Raw genomic sequence first — 25,032 nt, 5'->3', positions numbered from 1 at the left:
GTGCCCCGGTCCGGGAAGATCCCACATGCCGCGGAGCGGCTGGGCCCGTGAGCCATGGCCGCTGAGCCTGCGCGTCCGGAGCCTGTGCTCCGCAACGGGAGAGGCCACAACAGTGAGAGGCCCGCATACCGAAAAAAACAAACAAACAAACAAACAAACTTGAGACCAAGGGCTTTTCAAAAAAGACAGGATTAGGAATGTGGGAAAATCAACCCTCTACAAGGCCTGGACCAGTCCTCCTACGCAGTCTTCGCTCTTGTAGCCCACCACTCCTGGACAACAGCAGAAGTGTCCTTGAGTTAGGTAATGCAGTGGATGTTTTATGAATTGATGTTCTTTATGAATTAATTGAGAAGAGAGAAAATTTCAAAAAGAATGAAGAGTGAAGTAAGGCTGGCGACTAGAATGACCTGCGACCACACACGCAGTGGTCAGAGAGACCGTCAGGATCTAAGTCACTCTCATTTGTCACACACCTGAGCTTTGGGGCCACACGGCAACTACTGCCCACTCGAACTGCAGCTGTCCACAGGGGAAGGGAGGTGGGCTGACCTTTGCTGAGCTGCTATTATGCACGGTACTTTATAAACATGATCTCTTTGAGGCCTCCACTCTGTGAGGCAGGACCTATCATCCCATTTCAGAGGTGCAACAGTTCTCCCAGGCAGATGGCAAGCTTCCTAGCCCAACCCCGCTCTGCCCTGTGTGGCAGAGAGCTCGTCCTCGTGGCAGGTCTCCTCAGCCCCCGAGTCAGCTGGGTACCTGCTGGGTGACACCCATGAGGCTCTGGCGGGGTCTGAGGCCGGGCAAGAGGGGCGAAGCTGGCTGGTTCTCCCTCCACCTCCCTGCAGGGGAGAGGCCAGCAGAGGCCGTGTCCACTCTGTGTCCCCAGGGCCTCTGGTCTCAGCGCTGAGCCGCTCCCTGTCCCTCCACTTGCAGGTTAGGGTGGTTTTCTGCACTTACTCACCTCTGGGTGGCCTTGTTTCCCCCATTGGCCTCCTGGTTCTTCCAGCAGCTGTAACAACTCCCTAGATTAAATACTCAAGGAAACTCCTGTTTTTCTGTCTTGACCCTGAGGGATTAAGTGCTTGAAGCTGTAGCTGCTCAGGACCTGGTTGTGCACAGCTTCTAGGCCCTGAGGCCACGTGGCCTGTCCCTCCCTCTCGCGGGCCGAGCTGCTCCGCCAGCCACCACTGAGTCCTCCCACATCCCAGGGGACCGGCTGTGACCTTGGGAAGGTCCGTAAACCTCCTGAAACCTCAGCCGCTACTTTTATCAAATGAGGAAAGTAATTACTTGCCCTCAATTGCTTGAAACGGCTTGGCAAGGCACGAAGGAGAAAATAAATGTGAAAGCACCGCAGAAGCCAACTTTCCTAAGATTTTTCCATTACCTTATGAGTCTTCAAGTCTTACTTACTGGGATTACTGGTCAGCGCAAATGGAGCTCACCCAAATTAAACTCACGGACCTAAATGGGTACAAATTATACAAAGCTTCCTCCTACGGGCTCTCTGGGAGCTCAGGAACGCTTCTCTCTCCTACAGCAAAAGGGAAGGGGGTTGGCCAAAGGTCCCCGTGGTATCTGCACATGGCGTGGCTGCCTCGCCCGGCGGCTGACTTCACCGCAACTTCCCGTGTAGGTAACCCTGGCCCGGGGCTTTAGAAAGAGTGCCCGCCTCCTAGGACTGCTGCTGTGTTAAACCAGAGAGGGCAGACGTGCCTGTGGAAGCCCTCCATGCCCTAAGTCAATGGACTTCATGTGGTGATCTTATCACTACTATTGGTATTAGCATCACCGCTGTTCCCTCCTACAGTGAGCATCTTACGAGGCTTTGGTCAGAGCTTTCTCTTCTGCCGGAGTCCTCCCCAGACAAGTGGCCACCTGGACCTCGCTCCCTACGGGCTGCCAGCATCACACGAGGATGGCTCTCCGGCCCCTCCCCCCCTTTCATTCTTTCATTTCAATTCTAAGCAGATGGGAACCTTGGTTTCGTGTTTACTACCATTTTTTAAAATCATACTTGTGAAAGAAAAAACTGTGCTATCTCACCACATATTTACATAATCATGGGCTAATTAAAGAGCTACTGAGAAATATATGCTCTGATTTCCTATCCTGTTATACTCTGACTGCTATTGTTTGTTGTGGTTACAAACATGCGTATTTATGGGGAAAACACTGAGTGATCTTTGGGCAGATGGACACTCTCCCTTGGTGACATCACTGGAAAGAGGCAGAGACACTGTCTCTCTTAGGAGCGGCCAAAAAGTACGAGAGTCATATATGTAGTTAAAATTTTTCTAGTAGCCACCTTAAAAATGCAGAAACAGATGAAATAAACTTTCATAATTCATTTCCTTTAACCCCCAAATACTATCATTTCCACATGTAATCGATATAAAAATTAAAATCGTTTGCCTTTACTGAGCCTCTGAAAGTGAGCACGGGACACACTTAGAGCACAGCTCAATTCTGACGGACCACACAGCAGCGCCCACTAACCACCAGGCTCCCAGGCTAACGGATAGGACAGAACACGTCTAGGTGACAAGCTCCTTGATGGGAGGGCCTAGACACATTTTAACTCCAACGCCCCACGCCCCAGGCTTCCAGGACATTTCTAGTGCGGGGCTTTGCCCAAAGCAAGCCCTCAGCAAATTTCCTCACTGAACTCAGGCTGGAAAGACGGGCTGTCACTCACAAAAGCAAGCAAGCAAGGCCAATATAAGCTTCTTGGAGTAACATTTTGTGGGTCTTATACTTTAAAAAATTACAAATGAACATCATTGCTAAAAAATCCCACAATGTTCACTCACCCTCATATCGCCCCCAAAGCCACACTATACACAAAGAGAAAAGCAAGGTTAACTGTCCTCCAAAAAAGAAAAAAAGGGGGCTGGGAAGAGAAATCAATAATGGTCCTAATGAGATCTCCACAATAAATGACCACAATGGATCATCCAATACTATTTAAATGACCTCATAGGCTTGATATTATGTAAGAAGTTGTGATGTATGCTAAGACACAGGCATAACTTGAAAAGGAATTAAAAACTAAGATTTCAACCAAGTAATCTGTGGAAAATGATGACTTTTTTCCCCTCAGGCTTACTAAAAGCATATTTTACTTGGCGGTTTAGAGGCTTAATAAATGCAAATTACATTTGCCTTGCACCTAGTTGATACAAATTAACTTGCTCAGTCAAGATAACCACTTAAAAATAATTTGTAGCTTCTGAAGCCACATTGAACTATTTATAGAACTAATATACAATACAGATCAGCCCAAGGAGAGACGGTAGCTCCTTCCAACCTGTGGTACAGAAAGCAAAAACATCAAGTTCCTTTTGACACCAACACTTGTCATCCCCTGAAACACGACCCAGACTGCAGCCACTTGTCAGCCACGGCTTTCTCACAAAGCTCCAGAGGCATTCATTCTCTTACCCTCAAGAAAAGGAAACGAGCAGCCTCAACAGAAGTTTATGAAATTGCAGACTACTTGGTGTATCTTCATTAAGACTGTGACATGAACTAAGGAACAGTCAACTAGCACGAAAGGAAGGCACTTATTTGGAAGGGTGCTTTGTCTGGGAAAGAAAAAGAAAAAGCTTTCTCCTTTACTGTGATAGGATTGGTTTTTGCTAGTTCTAAATACGCTTTGACCAAATGGATTCAAAGGAAAAGGCATCTCACTGTACCGGCTCTCCTGTTACAGCTCCTGTCTATCGGGGTAGGGGGAACTGACGTGATTCAACCAACTGTAATAGCTCCATGGCCATAGTAATTGCCTTTTTACCTTTAGTGAAAAATCCTCACTTAAACAAAACTTGATTTATTCAACCTAGCGGAATTTCCATCACATCCCAGGCTTGATGAATCCATTGGTCTACGGTCACGAATTAAAATAACATCATTCAGCTAGCCCTTTACAAGATTCTTACAAAACATACAGCTAATAGCTTCATTTATTTGGCCAAGAACTGGCATAGTATATTTAGGTCTTAAATTATTACATTTACTTTTAATTTTCTATCTGATTGAAAGCTGTTTGTGCTGTCTTTTACATGCAAATACATAGTGTTTTTAAAAATCTCCAAAATGGCAACTTTTGAACATTTAAACTTCAGGGAAAAGAAGTGGAGAATACCTGAATCGAAATTTATATCATTACTTTTTAAAAGATTGTTTTTAGGTTTATCAGTTTACTTTTCTCCAGAGGCAGCGTGTGCCTCTTTAGTCATCTGAAAAACTGTTGACATCTTTCGAGTTTTATTTAGTGTCAGATTTTCAGATACGGTCCAATTCTAAACGCAGATCTTTAAAAAGAGTGGAGCCTATGTTAATACGTGTCACATATTTTTCAGTAATTCGACAATGCTGATGACAAATTTCACATGGCTGACAACCTGTCACTTGCTAAAATAATTAGTTTTGTACCTTAACTTGTGACTTTCATTCACTCAGTAAATCTTTGCAGAGTCTGCCCTGTGCCAGCGTGGCTGGGCCCTGGGTCACATGGAGCCTGCAGCCCGGCCTCCCAGACGCTCACGGTGCCGAGGGGCTGCTGTCCTGCCGTTGAAACCTCTCCCTCCAGGCGGCCTTTCTGCATTTCAGATAAAGAGCACTGGCATTAACACCTGCAGACCTGGGTTCAAATTCTGACCCTGCCTCCTAGCTGCTCATGACCTTAGGCTACTAGATTCGTCCTCTCTCTGCCTTAATTTCCTCTTCCCTTACACAAGGATAACAATTTATTCTACAGGGTTGCTGTGAGTCAAATGAAATACCGGAGGGAAAGGGAAAGAATCTGGCACTCAGAAGCCCCACAAATGTCAGCCTCCTTCCTCCAATTCCCCTTAAAAACACCTGGCTTTCTACACTAAATGGACACTCCAGTTTTGAAGCAAAGAGATAGAGGAACTGGAAATCTTAAACATGTATTGCTGTGAAAAATAACTGGGAGTTATATGTAATAAGGGCTGTTGTAACCTGAAAGCCTGTCACCAGCTTGGGCCCCCAGCCCAAGTTTCTCTAACACGTGACCCTTTTTTGGTCGATTGTTAGGTTATTATTTGGTCTTCCCTATTAGAGCTTTGAAAACCGTTCTACCATGCCCAAAACAGGAGCTAAAGCACCAGAGGGGCAGAGCCCTTCCATCTGTGGGTGATTCACTCTAGAAGAACTGCAGGGTCAGGAAGGAACTAACACAGTGGACAGTGAAGCACGCCGGGCCCAGTGCTGGTGAATCACGTGGACACCTCTTTAAAACCCACACCGCTCCAAGATGCAGATGTAATTGTCTTCTACCTTCTGCAAAGAAACCCAATGTTCAGGGAGGCTAGGAAAGCTGTCTGCAGTGACAAAGGTATAGGTAGGTCAACATCATTTCCCATAACTTCTCTCTTGACTTGCGGGGTCATTCAACTCCTCAGCTTGGCAGGTGTCTGGCTGGGTCCCCTCTCCTGCGGGTTGGGATTCCCAGTGTCTTGGCTCCACTGACGGCTCCGATCAACATCTCCAGGGTTGCTCAGACTCATGGACCGCTCAGGATGTCATAATTCCATGGATCATCTCAGTTTTTGTTCTCCTCCTCCTGGTATCTCTAAGGGGTGACCAGGAAGAGTGAGTACTGTCCCTCAGTGTTGATGACCAGCTCTGTTTCTTCTGCAAAGCCCTCAGAAATTGCCGCTCCAAACAGGCTAACACTCTCCTGTGCCTCACTGCCATCTGGATGCTGCTCACATGTGCCTCTGCACTGGGAGCGAGTTCATATAAAGTGCCTTTCCGGGGCACCACAGAGTGGCTGTTTTCACTCTTGGCATTGCCCACGCACAGGTCGTAGAGACGCCACAACCCTAAAGCCTTTTCACACATTTCCCTGTGTGGGACCACAGCACACGGAGTATGCAAATTTAGCACAGACACCACTGTATCACTCGGTTCCCTAAGGAAATAAACGAAAAGTGACACTGGAGTAGAGCAATAAGCCAAAAGTCTCCCTCGTGGTCACCCTTCAATGTTTCAATGTGTGTAATAACGAAATAGTATACTCATCAAGTATATTTTAAAGCTTTTTATTTTGGCTTTTAGTTTAGTTCGGTTCAACAAACAATAATTAAAGCATCATGAGCCAGGTACAGTGGAAGTACTAAAAAAACCTTACAGTCAAGTGGAGATGGCAGAAATAACAATTCAAAAGTCCGTGACTAGGGGCTTCCCTGGTGGCGCAGTGGTTGAGAGTCCGCCTGCCGATGCCGCGTACCACAAAAAAAAAAAAAAAAAAAAAAAGTCCGTGATTAGAAGGTAATATAGAAGCATACCCAGGGAGCTGCGGGTACCCAGGGTGGGGCCACCATTCCCAGCCTACAGGTCCAGAGAAGGCTTCCTAGGACTCCTGAGCCTTAAAATAACCAAAATACACACAGCCACAATTACTGCATCCTCTACTGAAGAGAAGTGACTAAAGAAATTCCATGAAAAGTTATCTTTGCAAAAGAGACAATCCTACGTCCAAAAATTAGGAATGAACCCACTTGCGCTTCTGCTTCATGAAAGCAATCCATCTTAGCTTCTTTTAAGTAACCTATTTATCCCTGAAATTGCTAGGGATGGGTCTGATTCTTAAATCATAACCCTTTTTTTCCCCCTTATTGGTGACATCCTCTTCTTTCTGACTTTCCATGTCAATTATGAATTGTCATTATGTTCTAATTTATGGAGATCAGAAGCCAAGTAGATTATCCAAAGAGGTAAACCCTGAAAAGATTCACATAGAAACAGCCATCTCTAACACTCCTGTCCACAAAGAAAGGCTTACAATCAAATAACCAGGGAAATGATTCATTATTTAATAAAACCTTATGTTCCCCAAATTTCAGTACTTTACAACCAATTACATGCCTACTAAGCAAAATCAATAGGTGAAATAGAAAGGAAGAGCCAGTGAAAACAGCTAGTGGTAAGTTATTTTTATTCTTAGAATTATTAGACTTTTATTTCTTCTTTAAAAAAACTGTAATCTTAAAAAAAAATCAGCTGTTTATACAATTCCTCATTTCTTTTAAAAACAAGTCTCAACACCTGTCAATAGGGCCTTATTATTTAAGCTTTACATATTAGAAAAGAAATAACCCTCCACACATTTAGGTATGAAGAGAAATAATAAAATGGTTTTTGGCAGAAACCATAGAATTATCCCATTTCCTGTCTTGGTTGTAAATAACAATTTACCTAAATTGCTGAAAATAAATAGCTTTCACATCTTGACTAAGTGTCTTCACAGCATACAGAAAAAAATGGAGTTTTGCCGCTGACCTACAATGAAGTACAAAATCATTGCATTTGAATATGTGACTCCAAAATGCAATGGAAGCCTTAGATATATTTCATGATAATTAAGGAATAAATGTGCTCAAATGATATCTTATAAATGTTTTAGAATACTTTTCTGGATAAAGTAGAAAAAGTCTTTACAATGAGAATTTCTCTGTCCTTATTAAAATCATTGCAGTTTAGTCCTTACTAGCATTATAAAATGAGTGGCCAGTAGTGGACAATTCTGGTCACCTCATTTGGTTAGAGCATAGTCTACAGTTACTGAAGCTCTTATCCCATATGGACCATTTTATTCTCACGGGAGTCACTTAGCTCTGCTTTGAACCATGGCTGCAAATCATAGACATTCTTTTTAATGTGGTTGGGCCTTTGTAAATCCTAATGACAGTAGGTAGATTAGAGACTGGATCATGACAAGTCAAACCCTGAACAAAACAGAAAGCATCCTTTAACAACATCTATGTTGTTACATCGATACGTGTACACCTGGAAGGCAATATGCAATATGAAAATAGCTGTGTGGGAGGGATGAGACCTAGAGGGATTGTTTTTCAAAATGTTCTTTAATATATGCTTTATATCATCTTTAAATTAATACAAAACATTTAATGACATAAAAAAATGCCACTGCTACGGAAAAACAACCCAAAGGCCCACTAATGATAGGTTATCAGATTAGTATCTACACAGAATACAGAAATGTAGAAACGGGTGAAGGTAGAGTTATATCAAACTAAAAATATATTCACAGATTAAGTTTATTTTTGTCACTGAATAAGGAAGAATGGATTTCATTTTTAGAAACCTCCACTATGGCTTTCTTCTTTTCTTGTAAGAGAATATGCAGCTGTGGAGTAGCTCCTCTTCTTTGAGGAAAGGAAAGAGGAGAAAGTTTGTCAATGGAGCGGAAGCATCAACCCGGTGGATAAAGGAAGTCACTTCTCCCTGCGCCAAGGGGCTCACAGGTAACAGGGAAAGACAAGACACAACCGCCAGACACCAGATGCTAAATTACACCAGGCAGGCCCGGCCACCCTGCCCCAGGCCCTGCTTCCAACACCTGCTCTTCACTTCAAGATGCCTGAAAACCCTCTGCCCAGAAGTGTGCATTTCTGTCTTGACTTTGGGCCACATTCCTGGGTTTTGATAAATACGGTGGATCCCAACTGCTGCCTTTATGGTAACAAACATCATCCAGTCCACCAAAGACACATCTACCCCAAAGTAGGAAAAGGAAACGAGAACAGCGAGCCCTGCGAACACCGTGGCTCAGAAGCACTCACAGATTCTCAGAGGGATAATAATGTTTCCTAAAAACTTGCAAAAGCCTAAATCAACTGGTAAAATGAAAAAGAGGTCAGAGGCTGGATGAAGACAGAAAGACACCGATGGAGAACGGGTCTTAATTTTACAGTCTGGGGAGAGATCTAGCATGTGGTATAGCCCCCCGAATCCCCAGGGATTCACGGAGCACCTTCCAGGTGCTGCAACTTTCTAATGAACATGAAGCAAATGCATTCTCTGCCTCAGATGTTCCTCCTTGAAACTGTTAACCAGAAAATATATTTTTAGAAATGAGTACCCTGCCTACTTACAGATCTAAAGTGGCATAAGTTTATAGCAAAATATAAAAGAGGATAATTTGGGGTGAAGAAAACAGAACATCTAAAAGAAGCTTTAAGATATGATGTCACCACACACCTGAAGTGAATAAACTGCTATAGTGAGATACAAAATTTCTCTGACAGAAAAGTCACAAATGGCAATTCACAGGGTTACACATATTTACTGTGCAACAAAATTTAGCAAGCAAAAGTCCTTGCTAAGAATAACTTTCACAAACTAAATTCAAGATGCGATTCATCACATATTTCTTGTATAAAAAGAATGGGAAATAAAGTAGATGGCAATTACTTTTCTACTCAGGAAAGAGAACCTCTAAGATGTAAAAGTTAACAACTAAATTACCCTTCAAGTATAATCTTTGGCCATGCTGCAAACAAAATATAAATCTTTCAGAAGATGTACCTACGTTTGAACCAAATAACCAAACTCGTAGAAAACTTCCTTACTCTTGTAAATTCCAGATAATGCCCCACTAATATTGAAACTACTCATTTCTCATAGACAGTGAAAATGAGGATGGAGTCACAATTTTAATCATAAGATTATTGTTGGCTTTCTTTGTCCAAACACTCAATATAAAATTTTAAAGTATATTATTTTTTAAAAAACTAACTGATACAAAATTTGCTTAAATCAAAATGGAAAGTAAACTGGGGGTGGGGGAAGCATGCTATTTTCGTCTTTGCTACTTGATCTGTATATTATCAATATTATATTATTTAAATAAATGTATTTCCAGCAATTACAAATCATGACAACTGTAGTTCAGATGGGTTTGATAAAGTTTACTTTTTCAAAGTTGTAGTTCAAACCAAATGTCAAATAGAGTTCATATGTGCAAAACCCCCTGGGAGGAGGGCAATATACACATACAAACTAAGAGAAACAAGAGTTCATGCCTTAGACTCAACTGAGGCTTTTAATCACAAAATGAATGTGGCTTGTGTGCTCTATAGTATATAAATCACATAATCAGGTGATTCTGAAATATTAGTCAAATTTATAAATTCCTATTTGGGCTTATAATGGTCCAGAGGCATACCAGCCAAAAGTAAACAAGGCAACAACAAAAACAAATTGCTGATGTTGTGAAAAAGTAAACATTCCAAAAACAAGACTTCATCATTCCTTAGAATTACATTTTCTTGACAGTTATTCTCTTTGGGCAAGCATCCTTGCATCAGCTAAAAGTTCTAACAGAACAGCAAGGGCTGACCAAAAGAAAATTATACACGAGTTTTCCCGTGCTTTGGCAAAGGGCACAATCTGCTTTCTTCTCTGCCAACAAAACCTCCTAATGTGAAGAGTCATTTTCAATAAGTTTCCAACATTTAAAAATGTTGCTAGGATTCTGGGCTTGTTGCACTGACACAATGTTGTCTGGCATCTGAGCACACCAATGCCTCTATGGTGAGAAAACTAATGAGCTTGTAAGGCTGTCCTTACATCATCGCATCCCTGAGAACCTCGTGGCTGCCAGTGCTTCTCCACAGTGAGAACATTTTCCTCCCTTTGGTGGTGATATCTAGGCTGGACCTAAAGCATCGAACTGCAAAGAAAGGAAGGCAGGCTTCTGCCCACCCCCTTTCTCTACGGCCCATTAGACCCTCTCCCTTCTCTCTCATCTTACTGAACTGAGAGTTACCCCCCAAGTGGCAACTAAGCATGAGTCATAATAAAAATGAAGCTTCAGCTTGCTGTCACTGGCTGCCAGGGCAAAGCATCATTAACTAATTTGTGCGTGTTGATGGAAACGAGGCCCCCTGATAAAGAAGTCAGAAATCATTTTTAAGCTGTCTTGCAGCCATTCATTTTAAACCTTCAAATGAGTGTGGTTGTTTTTGGTTAACTACCCTCTTAGCAGCAATAAAAAATGTAGGATCTTCATTCCTTCTTCTGTCCTCTGACTACATTCCAAATACAAGAAGAAAAGCAATGTCTGAGACCGTCCAGGAACTGGATAATCAGCTCAAAATAATCATGCGCTGGCTGAACAGATTCCTAACACATGTGTCAAACATAACGCAAGGGCTGCTGGGGGCCGCCGTGACTTCTGCTTCATTCAAGCCTGCAGAGCACCAGATACTGGGCAGGGATACAATGTACAATACGGAATGAGACACAGCTTTCAACAGAGAGGCTGGAAGAAATACCTAGGTGGTAAGTATGAGAAGAGAGGTCTACGAAGGGGCCATGATGCTCTGAGTACAGGGAGGCTCCTGAGCTCACGTCTATTGGATAATGGATCCGAATGGGTAAAACTGGAAGGAACTGGCAAGAAAGGACCTTTCAGGTGAAAGGAACACCATAAGAGTGGAAAGGCTCTTGGGATGCCTGTGAAGGGCACCTAGTTTGCGTGGCCGGAGTGAAGCCTGGGGGAGAAACAGTGAGAGCTTAGGTAGAAAGGTGATCTCAGGAAACACGAGCGCCAGCCCAGAAGAAAGGATTAACAGGGCTATGTTCTATGATACACTAGTTTGAAGTCATTCCCCTCTAATCAGGGAAAAAAGGAAATACGAATCATAACATAAAGTGATGTGAAATAATTCACTCAATAAATACATATTCGATGGCTATTCTAATACCTAGTACAGTGCCTTGAGCTTGGAAGATGTGAAACCTTTCTGAATAAATGATGTCCATCCTGTATGAGGCTGAGCACCAAGACACCAGACACCACAGGGCTACCATGATGCCCAAACAGGATTCTACCCTTACGGTGCTTCCCTCTATTATAGATGGACCATCAAGAACCAAGAGGCTGAGACTCTGCCTGGTACCAGTGAGAGTAACCATTTTAGAAGGAAGTGATCTATGAAGTCAGCCCCCCAAATGCCACCATAGTGGGGGCCAATGGAAGACTCAGAGTTCAAGAAGGAGCTAAAGGGCTTCCCTGGTGGCACAGTGGTTGAGAATCTGCCTGCCAATACAGGGGACATGGGTTCGAGCCCTGGTCTGGGAGGATCCCACATGCCACGGAGCAACTGGGCCCGTAAGCCACAACTACTGAGCCTGCGCGTCTGGAGCCCGTGCTCCGCAACAAGAGAGGCCGCGATAGTGAGAGGCCCATGCACTGCGATGAAGAGTGGCCCCTGCTCACCGCAACTAGAGAAAGCCCTCGCACAGAAACGAAGACCCAACACAGCCAAAAATTTAAAAATTAATTAATTAATTAATAAAAATTTTAAAAAAAAGGAGCTAAAGACTGAACTAAATCAACCCCACAAATAAGGACAGTACTTTCCTCTCCTCCACCTTCCCACTCTCTGTCGAAGGGGAAAGAGTTACCTAACAACCTTCCTTCCTTTGAGAGATGACAACATTCCCTGAGCATTGTGGTGATGGTTAATTTATGTGGGAAGTTGGGTAGAACAAGTTTTGTCAAACACTAGTGTAGATGTGATTAGTATTTACAGTCAGTTGACTTTAAGTAGAGCTGATTAGCCCTCACAATGTGGACGGGCCTCATCCAGTCAGCTGAGGTCTTAAGAGCAAAGACAGGTTTCCTGAGAACAAGGAATTCTGCATCCAGATGGCAGCATGGAAAATCTGACCTCAGACTCAAGATTGCAACATCAACTCTTCCTGAATCTCCAGCCTGTTGCTGGCTGGCTCTCCGGATTTCAGACAGGCCAGCCCGACAATCGCTCAAGCCAGTTCCTTAAAATCCATCTCTCTCTCTCTCTCTCTCTCTCTCTCTCTCTCTCTCTCTCTCTCACACACACACACACACACACACACACACACACACACACACACCTATTGGTCCTGTTTCTCTGGGGAACCCTGACTGACACAACTGTGATCTGACTGTGGCCTCTTTCACAACCACCCCCTGTTCCTCCACAGCTGTTGGAGAGGTCCATGTTGCTCCTTCACCCACCTGGTTCTCAGAGGTAGCCACCTGGATGGCAAGGTTCCATCTTCCCTCTCCAACGAGCTCGTCCTAAGATGGGCCTCAAGGCACTGTCAGGTACGGCTGCTCGAGCCCACCCGAGCCACGCCAGCCCCGGGGGGAGGAGAGCCAGGCCTTCCAAGGGACTGGCAGTGGTCTTCCCGCTGGCGAGTGGGGTTTGGAAGAGGCCAGCTGCCCCCAGGCCAGGGCATGGTGCCTGGAAGAACTTGCCCCATCCGCTCAGAGCACCTCAGTTCAACGGCTTCCTCTTCCCCATCAGTCACCCTGGACGTCTGACCAACCAGTCTCCAGCCGCTCAGTTACGGGCACGTCCTCCAGCCACCCCTACCCCTGGCACCTGGGAGAAGCTCCATGGACTCCAGAACGTGACTGTGTCTGAGCAACACACAGCCGAGAAGCCCCTCTGACAAACCCCACCCTACCCAGGCCTCTAGGACTTTTCTGCCAGTGTGAACGGTCCAGAGAGCCACATCCTCTGGACTCTGTGACGTGGGAGTCTGATCTTCACAGGGGTCCAAAACTATTACAATGAAAGCTCCCAGTAAGCAGCTGTCATGCTCCACACTGGATACTGCAAAGCAGCCGAATGCACCACCTAAGAGCGCAAGGGGCTGAAATCGGAGCGCTTCTTCACTGAGCGCGATGCCTTAATGGAGCGAGTGAGGGACTGAATTCCAGGCTCCATCTCCCCTCATTACTAAGGGAGAGCCACCAGGACCCCCTGTCGAGCCCACCTCCAACAGGCCCCGTGAAAGGTCTGTGTGTTTATTCAGTGTAATCTGAGGCTCAGGAGCAGAGCCTGTTTTGTCCTTTGAGACCTTCTGGAGGAAGCGAGCGCTCTCAGAGCCCAGGTTGAGATTCTCCATGACGCACTGCCCCCCCCACCCCGCCGTCCCTCAGACAAGCCAGACCTCCTGAAGCAAGCGCCCTTTCCTCCACGTGAGCTGATATCCCCACGTGAGAAATTGTAATCAGAGAAGGGCCAGCACTGGAACTGGACCCGGACAGAAGCAGGGGCCCCTGGAGCAATGCCAAGTGCCCCACTGCAGACCTCAGCCCTTTCCCTCTCCACGCACACGCAGAGCCTCGTGAGGACGATTGTTAACATTATTCAATACCCATCTATTATGCGAAGTGATAGTGCTATGGGGCAAGGACTTTTGGACTTAGATTTCACTTAGTAAACAATATAAGGCTCAGAAAGATAACGCTGACCCCAGACAGGAACTCTTAATGGCAGCCGCAAGAGGCACAAAGTCCTGTGGGAACTCAGGGCTGGCGGTGGCGGGGGGGACCACGGCCTTCGGGTCACAACAGTCTGGAGCTCTCAAGAGCACCTGACATGCATGTCCAGCTGCTTCCCAGATATTTCTTCTCGGCAAACTGGACCCAGCCTCTCCTCCGGCGATGCTCCCTCCTCAGCGAGGGTTTCACCTCCTCAGGCCAGAAGCTCAGGAGCATCTCGGACCCATCCATACTTCCTCCTGTTCTTCCTGTCCATGTCGCCTCCTAAATCCAGCTCCAACCCATCCGCTTCCTTCCTCTCCACGTCATGACTATGTCTCTGGACATAACGGCCTCCCAGCCTGCCACTGTCACCCAGTCCTGCCCTCTAGCCCACTGTCCACTGCAGCTGTGGGATGTGGTCTTGACACTGCCTACTCAAAGCTCTTTGACACTTCCCTTCCCTCTCTGGATAGAGATAAGGCTCCTTAAAGAGGCCCACCAGGCTCTGCAGGTGTCCAGTCTCACCCTCCCTGATACCCCCAACCTCCATCATCTGCTAGCCTTTGCCTCTGCTGTTCCATTGGCCTAGAAAGCTCTTTCCCTCTCCTCCCCTCTCTGCTTAGTTTAACTCCTAAGCAGTCTTCAGATTTCAAAACAGTGGTCACTTCCTGGATCTCCAGAATTAAGTCTCATTCTCTTATTATATGTTCTCTCAGTCCCATGGTCCTCGCCTGTCCAACACCTGTCATCATCACAATTTTACATGTATTGTCTCATTACTTGATGAATGTCTGTCTCTCCCACTAGACTCTAAGCTCCTTGAGAGTAAGGTAAGTGCTAGACGTGTGCCCAAGTGTCCAGCACAGGGGCAGAAACTTAGCAGACCCTGAGTAAAAATGTACTGAGTGATGAGTATATGAAACTCATTCGGGCCCAGGTCACAGAGACAGTGACAGCAGGAGCGGCAGCTGGGTGGGGCCTCTTCTCACTCCCACGTGACTCTTCTTGATCACATTGCAGGGTTCTCAGTGTTTGTAGAAACAATGCTCTTTAAATTCATTTTTTCTTTTCACTATCTTAAACATAATTTTAAAATACTTAAGAGATACACAGATTTCTGGCAATTTATGTAGTTAAGAAATTCATTCACTACATATGGGTAAACTTAAATATTGTAACTTTTTTGTTCTTTCCGTCAAACACTTTCATTGACTAACTGCAATGTTTCGGCACAGTGCTAGGCATTAGGAATATAAAAATGGGTAACTCGTCCCCTGCCCTGTATGTTATGTGGGCTTTGGAGCCCCAGCACCCAGGTTCATTTGATTACTTTTTTGAGTACCTGCTGGAGACACAGTTCGATAAGACTGCTCTCTACTTTTAAAGAATTCACAGTCAAAAGGTCAAGTAAATGATTAGTAAAAAAAATAACTTTAACATAGACTCAGGCAGGCTGTACTCAGGTACATAGAGGTTGCTGGCACAGGCTTTGAACCTGCCATTTTATTATCTGATTTTATTATCTATTCATGAACTAACAATACACAATTTACTCTTCTCTCGAGATAAGCTGTTTTTTTCATCTTCATGATTAGGATGGCCTGTTCCTTTTTTTCAGTTGGATAAGATATATTGCCTCAAATACTTAAATATGTGTGTACATACAAATGTGTATGTGTGTGATCGTACACACATATATTCTTTACTTTTTACTACTAGATCCAACTATCTTTAGGAATCAAGAAGAGGGAGATTTTAATACTTCGAGGCATTGCTTTTCAAATCTCTCATTCACTATTTCTTCAGCTTAGAAAGGTCCCCAGTAATTCCTTTCCATGTCAGTTGTTCTTGGTTTTATTTTTCCAAGCAGTTTTAATTGCTTTTGCTCTCTTCATCATTGCATTTCTTTACATAAAACTTGGCAATATCGAGTTTGATCAGTAGTGGGCAACGCCACAGGGCAGGGTGAGGGTTATAAAAATATCACTGAGTAGATCCAGGCCTTTAATTCTCTTCACTAATTACTTATAGCTATGGGCAGCCGTGAGGGCTGCCTCAGGCCTTTGCCCTTCCCCACCTCTTCCCTTCTTGGGCTTTAGATGACTGCCCTCCCCCACCCCCCGACATGCCTGAGCAGGTCAGGACTTGCACTCCCTCAGAGGGCTTCACCTACTCTTCATCCTCCTCCCTACTGCCCTCCCCTCCTCTCATCCAAAGGCCTTGGCTCCTGCTTCACCAGAGAGGAGGGGCACCTGATGGGCATGCATCCTCAGCTTCCATTCTCCTTCTCTGACTCCAGTCTGGTTGGAAGTGCCACCCTCTCTGCTCTGAGGCTTTGCTCCCACCTGTGCTCTGGACCCTGTTCCCTTCACACACCTTCAAAGGGACACCACTGCACCAGTTAGCCTGCAACCAAACCTTCAGGCTTTCCCCTGCCACTGGCACTTTCCCTCAGCATTAAACTTCCTCAAATCCTGACCATATTAAAACAACATAGACCAAAAAATGTTTCCTCCACCTCGCGTCCCACTGCATTTCCACCTGACATTGAGTCATCTGTCTTCTCCGGTACACTGTGCTCTCTGAGGGCAGGGACTGCGTCTTATTCTTAGTCACATTTCATAGTTTAGCAGGGACTGACACACAGTAGGTCCTCACTAAGGATGTGCTGAGTGAATAAGGAGTGATTGGAACATACGGAAATGTGCAGTGGAAAGGTCTCTGGATCTAAGAACACCAACCTCTAGTCCCAGCCTCGACATTTGCTAGTGGTATCAGCTGTCCCTAAGTTTCTGTTGGCTTCGATTGTGAAAAGAGACAGTCCCGCCAAGACGCTCTCTAAGGCCCCTTCTGGCGTCAGCCTTTTCTGAATCCAGCACCTTCTAGCCCGAGATGGTTTTCTGTTGTAAATGTTAGAAGGTGACCCTAAGAAAAGGGGCAGGCTCTCCACTGAAACAAGCGGGCAGACACTCTGATAGCAAGTATTTCATCTAGAAAACATTTTTTTAAATTCCAAGGATGTTAGGCCCTGGCATATGTTACTAACAGAAACTTTTGGTATTTCATTGAATATAGATGATTGGATTATTTGAAATCTTAAGTATTCAAACTGTGACACCCAACAATTAATCAATAAGTAAGTAGTTACCGAAATTTCCCTCTGTATAAAAGCAGTCACCAGAGAGGACAGAGGAGGGAATGAGGTCTATTCCTACCCTCAAGAAGCTTAGAGTACAGTTGGGAAACTATGACTCAAATGTGTTTTCAGAAATGGTAGAAAATGGAAAGGCTTCAGAAAAAGGGAAGGTAGGGTTTATGCCCAGGGGATTGCTTATTTATCCACCTAGATGGAAAATGAACAATATTTGATTCAAGTGCGGGGTACTGACTTTGGACCTAGATTCACAGAGATGCTGGTGGTCCTCGACAGCTAGGCAGGACCTGGGATGGCGTGACGCAGACAGTCCTAACAGGAGGACAAGTGAGGCTGAGGCCTGAATGAGAGAACGTGGCCCATCCAACGTCAAGTGGGAGACCGGGAGAGGGGCAAACTCTCCAGGGTCCTGAGAGTCAGGGCCAGGAGCTAAAACTAGGATCACATGAAGAAGGGACCACTTGATGACGAGCAGCTTGACTACAGGGGTGTCTAGGAAGTGCCATCAGATGGTGATGACCCTGAAGAGGAATTACTGTTGGGAGGCCGGGCAAGGTGAGACAGACCAGGGTACTGGCTCTGTGCTGGGGAACTGCCATCAATCAGCTCACGGCCCCATAAAGGATAACGGGGTGGGCTGATTTAGGAGACTGCTACACTTTTCAGCTAAATTGCTAGTAAAGGTGGTGTCATTTACAGAGAGCACAATAATGATAGTGCTTTGTTGAAACAAAGAATTTTTATGAACGAACTAGTTTTATGGAGAAGATGATTCTTTTCACCCAAAGAATCACAGGTCCTCAAGTTGGAAAGGACATTATAGTGGAACATCTAAATGAAAAGTTCTGAACACAGGTGGGTATGGTTATTGGTAGCCAGGCAAGTGACAGCCTATCGGGGATGGGACTGTACTAAGAAAGACTTTAGTGTAGAAGCAATACCTGCTGCTGTGAGAGCTCTCCAAGGGGGGAACATCCACAGGGGAGAGTGCGGACCTGAAAGCAGAGCCGTGATGAATGCCCACAGCCAGACAAAGAAGGGAAAGCAACAGCAAAGCCAGCCGGGAAGAACTGGCTATCAAGGCAGGAGAAGAATTATGATGGATAATGTGAGAATGACCAGAGGTAAAAAATCGTCTCGAAGGGCGCAGTCAGTAGCATCAGCGTTGTGGAAAGGCCAAAATGAGAAATAATGAACAGGAGACCTTTGGATTTTGCAACATAAAGATCGAGGGCAGCACAGAAGAAAGAAGTTGCTTGGTAGGTTGTGGAAACAAAAATCAGCTGGGAGGGCTTCCCTGGTGGCGCAGTGGTTGGGAGTCCGCCTGCCGATGCAGGGGACGCGGGTTCGTGCCCCGGTCCGGGAGGATCCCGCGTGCCGCGGAGCGGGTGGGCCCGTGAGCCATGGCCGCTGGGCCTGCGCGTCCGGAGCCTGTGCTCCGCAACGGGAGAGGCCACAACAGAGGAAGGCCTGGGCCCGTGAGCCATGGCCGCTGGGCCTGAGAGTCCGGAGCCTGTGCTCTGCGGCGGGAGAGGCCACAGCGGTGAGAGGCCCGCATACAGACAAAAAAAAAAAAAAAAAAAAAAAAATCAGCTGGGAGAGGCCAGGAGACAGTGGGCACCAGCCTCCCGTTCAGTGTGTTTTGTAGTAAAAAGGAGCATAATATTTGCATCAAAAGGTGCAAATATTATGACAGAGGTGGCGAGGTGTGGTGCTGGATCCAGAGGGATGGAAGGAAGATCCTGGAGAGAGTGGGGAAAGCGTGGCGGCAAGAGCTGCAGTGGGTGAGGGTGATGCCCTCAGGTTCCGGGGCAGGGGGAGCACTGGAGCAGGGCAGCCTTTCCCTGCATGTGAATGGGAAGCTGGAAGGATATTTATACATAAAGCCAAAGACGGTGAGGTGCTGAAGTAGAAGTTTGGCTTTGGTAGTGTAAAACAATACAAAGATATCTCATCTCAATAAAAGGGGCAGGGAGTTAGGGGGTAAGGTCTATCCATATGGGGCAAAGCTGCTGGGAACCAGAGGCCTCCTCTGGCAGCTCCCAAAGTCCACCTTCACCACTGCTCCTGGCACAGGCGTGCATTCTCAACCGTAACGCTTACTGAAAACAAATTACCAGCTTAGTTAGAGCTTAGGGGCTTGCAATAGGGTAAGACAAAAACTGATGCATGAGTTTAAACATGAATAAAAGTGGAAATCTTGCAAAATTACCCACAGTGACTTTACTTTTTCACACAAAATAGTTTGACATCATTATTTCAGGCCAGTAACTTTATTGTTTCTTCTTTATGATCGTCATATCAGGAATTTAGCTCAATCATTCAAAGTGTCACTGATTTCAAGTATCTGCCAATGATCCTAAAGAAAACATTGCCTTACCTATCAACTAAATTTCAGGGAATACACTGCAGATGAAATTATTTTTTGTTCCTTTTGCTTGCACTTTTAATATGCTTTATTATAGTTTTACTTCTAACATGGCACCCACATTTACTGTACACAAAGCACATTTTCAGATATCAGAAATAAAACATTGAAGCATGCAAACACTGAGTATGGAAGCTATATTGATGTGACATTTCTACAAACCCTGCTTTAAAATCTAGCTTCACAATTACCTACAATTAATGGTTTATTGCTCCTCCTTTTCGAAGCTTGGCTTTCAGTTAAAGTTTTATGGTAGCTAGGCATTTAAGGAATGGATAACTAACAGAACTTCTCAAGAAACATTAAGTGCCACTGAGTGAAAATTATAGTTTAATATTGTATGAATTAAAAGCTACTTTTAAAATATATTTATTTATTTATTTGGCTGCGCCGGCATGCCGTCTGCAGGATCTTTCGTTGCAGCATGGGAACTCTTAGTTTTGCCATGTGGGATGTAGTTCCCTGACCAGGGATGGAGCCTGGGCCCCCTACATTGGGAGCATGGAGTCTTAGCCACTGGACCACCAGGGAAGTCCCCAAAAGGTATTTTAAAGTTCATCAGGTACATTAAATGAAAATGAAAAATCAGCTAAAAATTTAAACATTTGCACTGATCTTTTTAACTTTACAAGATACTTGTGACCCATCATAAATAACAAATTCTTCTAAGACTTATTTCTAAGTCTGCTATGAAAAACACAATGGTGCAAACATTACAAGTTTTATTATGTTTAGCAGGAACTCCTATGGAGTTTTTTAAAGTCTGCGCTAATAATAATTTTACCCATACAATTCCTTTCTCAGACAAGCTAAAGATCCACCTTGGAATTATCTGACCCGCGAAGATAAACATCCATGAAATTAGCACTAGTTCACTGAAGTAAGAAATTACTAAATTGTTATATAGGGTGGCAAATGTGAACTAGACTTATTATGATGATCATTTTGCAATGTATATGAATACCGAATCATTATGTTGTACACCTGAAACTAACATGTTATATGCCAATTATAACTCAATTTTTAAAATTAAAAAAAGAAATTACTAAATTGTAATTATTGGACTTCTAGCAAAGTAAGTATCATATTACTACCCATTAAAAATAATTATATGAATGCTGTATACCTGTGAAAAAGAGAATCTGTGGGCAAGCTCCTCCAGGGCAGTCATTCTATTTCACATGCTTATTATACTGCTGGGCATACCACTAAACACAGAAAGGAAATATCAGTGCAAAAGTAGTATCTGAGGGTTCCCCTGATGGCGCAGGGGTTGAGAATCAGCCTGCTAATGCAGGGCACCCGGGTTCGGGCCCTGGTCCAGGAAGATCCCGCATGCCGCGGAGCAACTAAGCCCGTGTGCCACACTACTGAGCCTGTGCTCTAGAGCCCGTGAGCCACAACTACTGAGCCCGCATGCCGTAACTACTGAAGCCCGCATGCCTAGAGCCCATGCTCTGCAACAAGAGAAGTCACTGCAATGAGAAGCCCCCGCAACAAAGAGTAGCCCCTGCTCTCCACAACTAGAGAAAGCCTGCTCACAGCAACGAAGACCCAACACAGCCAAAAATAAATAAACAAATTTATTTTTTTTTAAGTAGTATCTGATTACAGTGATAGCATTTTTTACCTTTTAAAATTTATTTTTATCAAAATTTGCTTAAAGGAATTCATGTTTATTGTAAAAATCCAAAATTATAATACATGAAGTGACATCACTCAGGTTCTGCTCTTTGTTCACAGGTAGGTTAACTATTTCATACGTACTTCTCCAAAAAAATTTTAATGCATGTAAATATGTGTGTGTAAATGTGTACACACACATCCCATTCTTTACATAAAATGCGATCATACTATACATAGTATTTGCAACTTGTTTCATTCACTTAAAAATGTGTCTTTGACTTTTTTTGTGTCATTATCCATAAATAGCCCCTTTCTTTTTAAGGCTTGTATAATAATTCCCTTGTTTGGATATAACACAATTTATTTGGCTACTTCCATACTGATGGATATAAGGATTTTCTTCTTCCAATTTTTTCACTATTATAAACAGTACTCAGTGAAATCCTTCAGTACTTTTAAAAAAAATTGCTGCAGAATTAATTCATAGCAGAGAACTTTCTGAATCAAAGAATATAAATATTCAGAATGTTACCACGCATTGCTAAATTGCCCATCACAAGTTGCCTACCACTGCTACCAGCAGCAGATTAGAATACCTATTCCCCCCTTGTTCTCTCCAACACAAAATATATCCATCTTTCTACTTTGTCCACTTGATACTATTTTAAACTTCATCGAGTATATTTTAGATTAAATCTGCCGTAATCATTTAATGTACTTCTGCCCTTATAATTAGATATTTCAATATTAAATTTTAGCACTCACCTGATTTTGGGTTATATACATTCAAGACAAAAGAAATAATGTGGTGAGAGATGCTTCCAAAGGCATACATTTTATTATTCGATAAATCATCATTGTAAAAAATTTGAAAAAATAGTCAAATATAAAGAATAAAATGAAATTGTATCATCATTCAAGAGATACTGTTTTTATTCTATACATATATCTAATGCACATACATTGTTTTTCTCAAAAAGCAATAACATATACTATTTTATATGCTGATTTATTAAATTAACAGTAATAATCTCCCCCATAATCTCATAATTTTAAATAGTCTTTTGAAGAACATGATTTTTTTTCTAAATTTGTTTATTTTATTTATATTTATTTTTGGCTGTGTTGGTCCTTTGTTGCTGCACGCAGGCTTTCTCTAGTTGCGGCGAGCAGGGGCTACTCTTCATTGCAGTGCGCGGGCTTCTCATTGCGGTGGCTTCTCTTGTTGCGGAGCATGGGCTCTAGGTGCACGGGCTTCAGTAGTTGTGGCTCATGGGCTCCGTAGTTGTGGCTTGCAGGCTCTAGAGTGCAGGCTCAGTAGTTGTGGCACACAGGCTTAGTTGCTCTGCGGCAATGTGGTATCTTCCCAGACCAGGGACCAAACCCGTGTCCCCCACGTTGGCAGGCGGATTCTTCACCACTGCACCACCAGGGAAGCCCAAGAACACGATTTTTAAAACCCACATCATATGTCTTCATTTATTTAGCAGTTACTATTGGATTTTTACTTCTGATTTTTCATTATTATAAATTATGCAGAAAATTTTATTTGAGTACACCTCTGAGTATTCTGTGAGGTTACAGAGATTCCTAAGAGTGGCTAGAAGAGGTTCTTTGTTTTAAAATAATGAACCATATCTTTGCAACATCAAGTCCTTAGGTTGTTATCATCTGTTAAATATAGCCCCATCTATGGAGGTGACTCTTCACTTCCTTAGGATAAGACAGGCACCATGGCTGGGCTGAACTTTATATTTATAAATTTTTTTTTTATTTTTTGCAAAATTTTTCATGACTTTGAATACCAATATATTTGACTGACAAAGCAGTAATCATGGAAAGACTTTTAACATACTTTTCTCAGAAATCATCAAATCAAGGACAGAAAACTAGAGATAAGAGCATCTGAATAAACTTCTACAAGCATTAGTCTTTATTATATTCACAGAAGTGATCTTGAATTAGGCCACAAATGAGCACTCAAAAACATTCTCAATCCAGAAAACATCCAAGCCAAATAATCTGACAGATTTATATAACCAAAAGAATCCTATACATGTAGAAATTCTAAAACACATTTCCAAAAAACTTTTAGGTTAGAGAAAAAAATCAAAACGGAAATAAGTAGCTGTTCAAAAATGAACCATAAAACCATTAAGCTGCTGGAAAAAATACACTTAGGAAAACTTACAGCCTTAACTGCCTGTTTAGAAAATAAGAACAATAAAAAATAAGTGGCCAAAATAGTCACATGAAAAGATGCTCAACATAGCTAATTATTAAAGAAATGCAAATCAAAACTACAATGAGGTACCACCCCACACCAGTCAGAATGGCCATCACCAAAAAGTCTACAAACAATAAATACTAGAGAGGGAGTGGAGAAAAAGGAACCCTCCTACACTCTTGGTGGGAATGCAAACTGGTACAGCTACTATGGAGAACAGTAGCGAGGTTCCTTAAAAAACTAAAAATAGAGTTACCACTTTATACAATCCCACTCCTGGGCATATATCCAGAGAAAACTCTAATTTGAAAAGATACATACACACACACACACTGGAATATTACTCAGCCATAAAAAAGTATGAAATAATGCCATTTGCAGCAACATGGATGGACCTAGAGATTATCATACTAAGTGAAGTAAGCCAGACAAAGACAAATATCATATGATATCCACTTATATGTGGAATCTAAAAAAAAATACAAATGAACTTATGTACAAAACAGAAGCATACCCACAGACATAGAAAACAAATTTATGGTTACCAAAGGGGAAAGGTGGGAGGGATAAATTAGGAGTTTGGGATTAACAGATACACACTACTATATATAAAACAGATAAACAACAAGGATTACTGTATAGCACAGGGAACTATATTCAATATTGTGTAATAAATGATAATAAAAAAGAATCTGAAAAAGGGATATATATATATATATATCTCACATATATATGAATCACTTTGCTGTACACCAGAAACTAACACAACATTGTAAATCAACTATACTTTGATTAAAAAAAAAAATTAAGTGGCCTAAGTTTTCAATTCAAAAAAACTAGAAAAAAGAGAAACAAAACATATAGAAAAGAGCAGTTAATAAATATATAAGAAGAGAGAGATGAATGAGAAATCAAAATTCAAAGAAAATAAACAAAAATTGTCGAGTTGATCAATAAAACCAAAATCTGCTAATTTTCAAGGACAAATGAAACAAATCTGTGGCAAAATGAATTTTAAAAAGACAAAGAATAGAACTATTATTTTTAAAATTCAGAAAAATGTAATCAATTTAATATGAATAAATTAGAAATAAACAAAATAGCCAATTTTCCAGGAAAATATAATTATTATAATTAGCTCAAGAAGAAGAAAACCACTGAGATCCACATCCTAGAAAAAATTGAAAAGTTAGTCAAAGACCTAGCCTTTTAAAAGGCACCAGGCTCAGGTCATTTTAGGTGAATTATACCAAATTTTCAAAGAATAGGTTAAATGTTATGTTATATAAACTATTCAGGAACTTAGGAAAAAAATAGAAAGCCACTCAGCTTATTTTATGAGTTGAGCACAAGCTTTCTCGAATTCAGGACTCCTGACATTTTGGACAGGACCATTAACTGGGGGGAGAGGGAGGGGCTGCCCTGAGTATTGCATGGGTTAACATGACCCTGATACTCAAGCCAGACAATAACAAATCAAAAAAAAA

The 25,032-nt window shown here is 43.0% G+C and overlaps 1 protein-coding gene across 2 annotated transcripts in view; it reads right to left on the bottom strand.

Annotated features, from left to right (window-relative positions):
- PLCL2 (phospholipase C like 2) overlaps positions 1-25,032 on the bottom strand; it is a 200,959-nt gene that overhangs the window by 108,773 nt on the left and 67,154 nt on the right. The window contains exon 1 of one of the 2 annotated variants that reach the window (XM_028490169.2): positions 4,444-4,609. The exons of the other annotated variant lie outside the window; for it this stretch is intronic. The gene's annotated coding sequence lies outside the window, so the exon portion shown is untranslated. Of the gene's footprint in view, positions 1-4,443; positions 4,610-25,032 lie in introns of those variants that run through there. 2 annotated transcript variants of the gene reach the window in all.

Source organism: Physeter macrocephalus, chromosome 1, assembly GCF_002837175.3.
Source record: "Physeter macrocephalus isolate SW-GA chromosome 1, ASM283717v5, whole genome shotgun sequence".
NCBI classification, from domain to species: Eukaryota; Metazoa; Chordata; class Mammalia; order Artiodactyla; family Physeteridae; genus Physeter; species Physeter macrocephalus.
The sequence above is the reverse complement of the archived record's forward strand: the minus strand, read 5'-3'. Positions and strand labels throughout refer to the sequence as shown.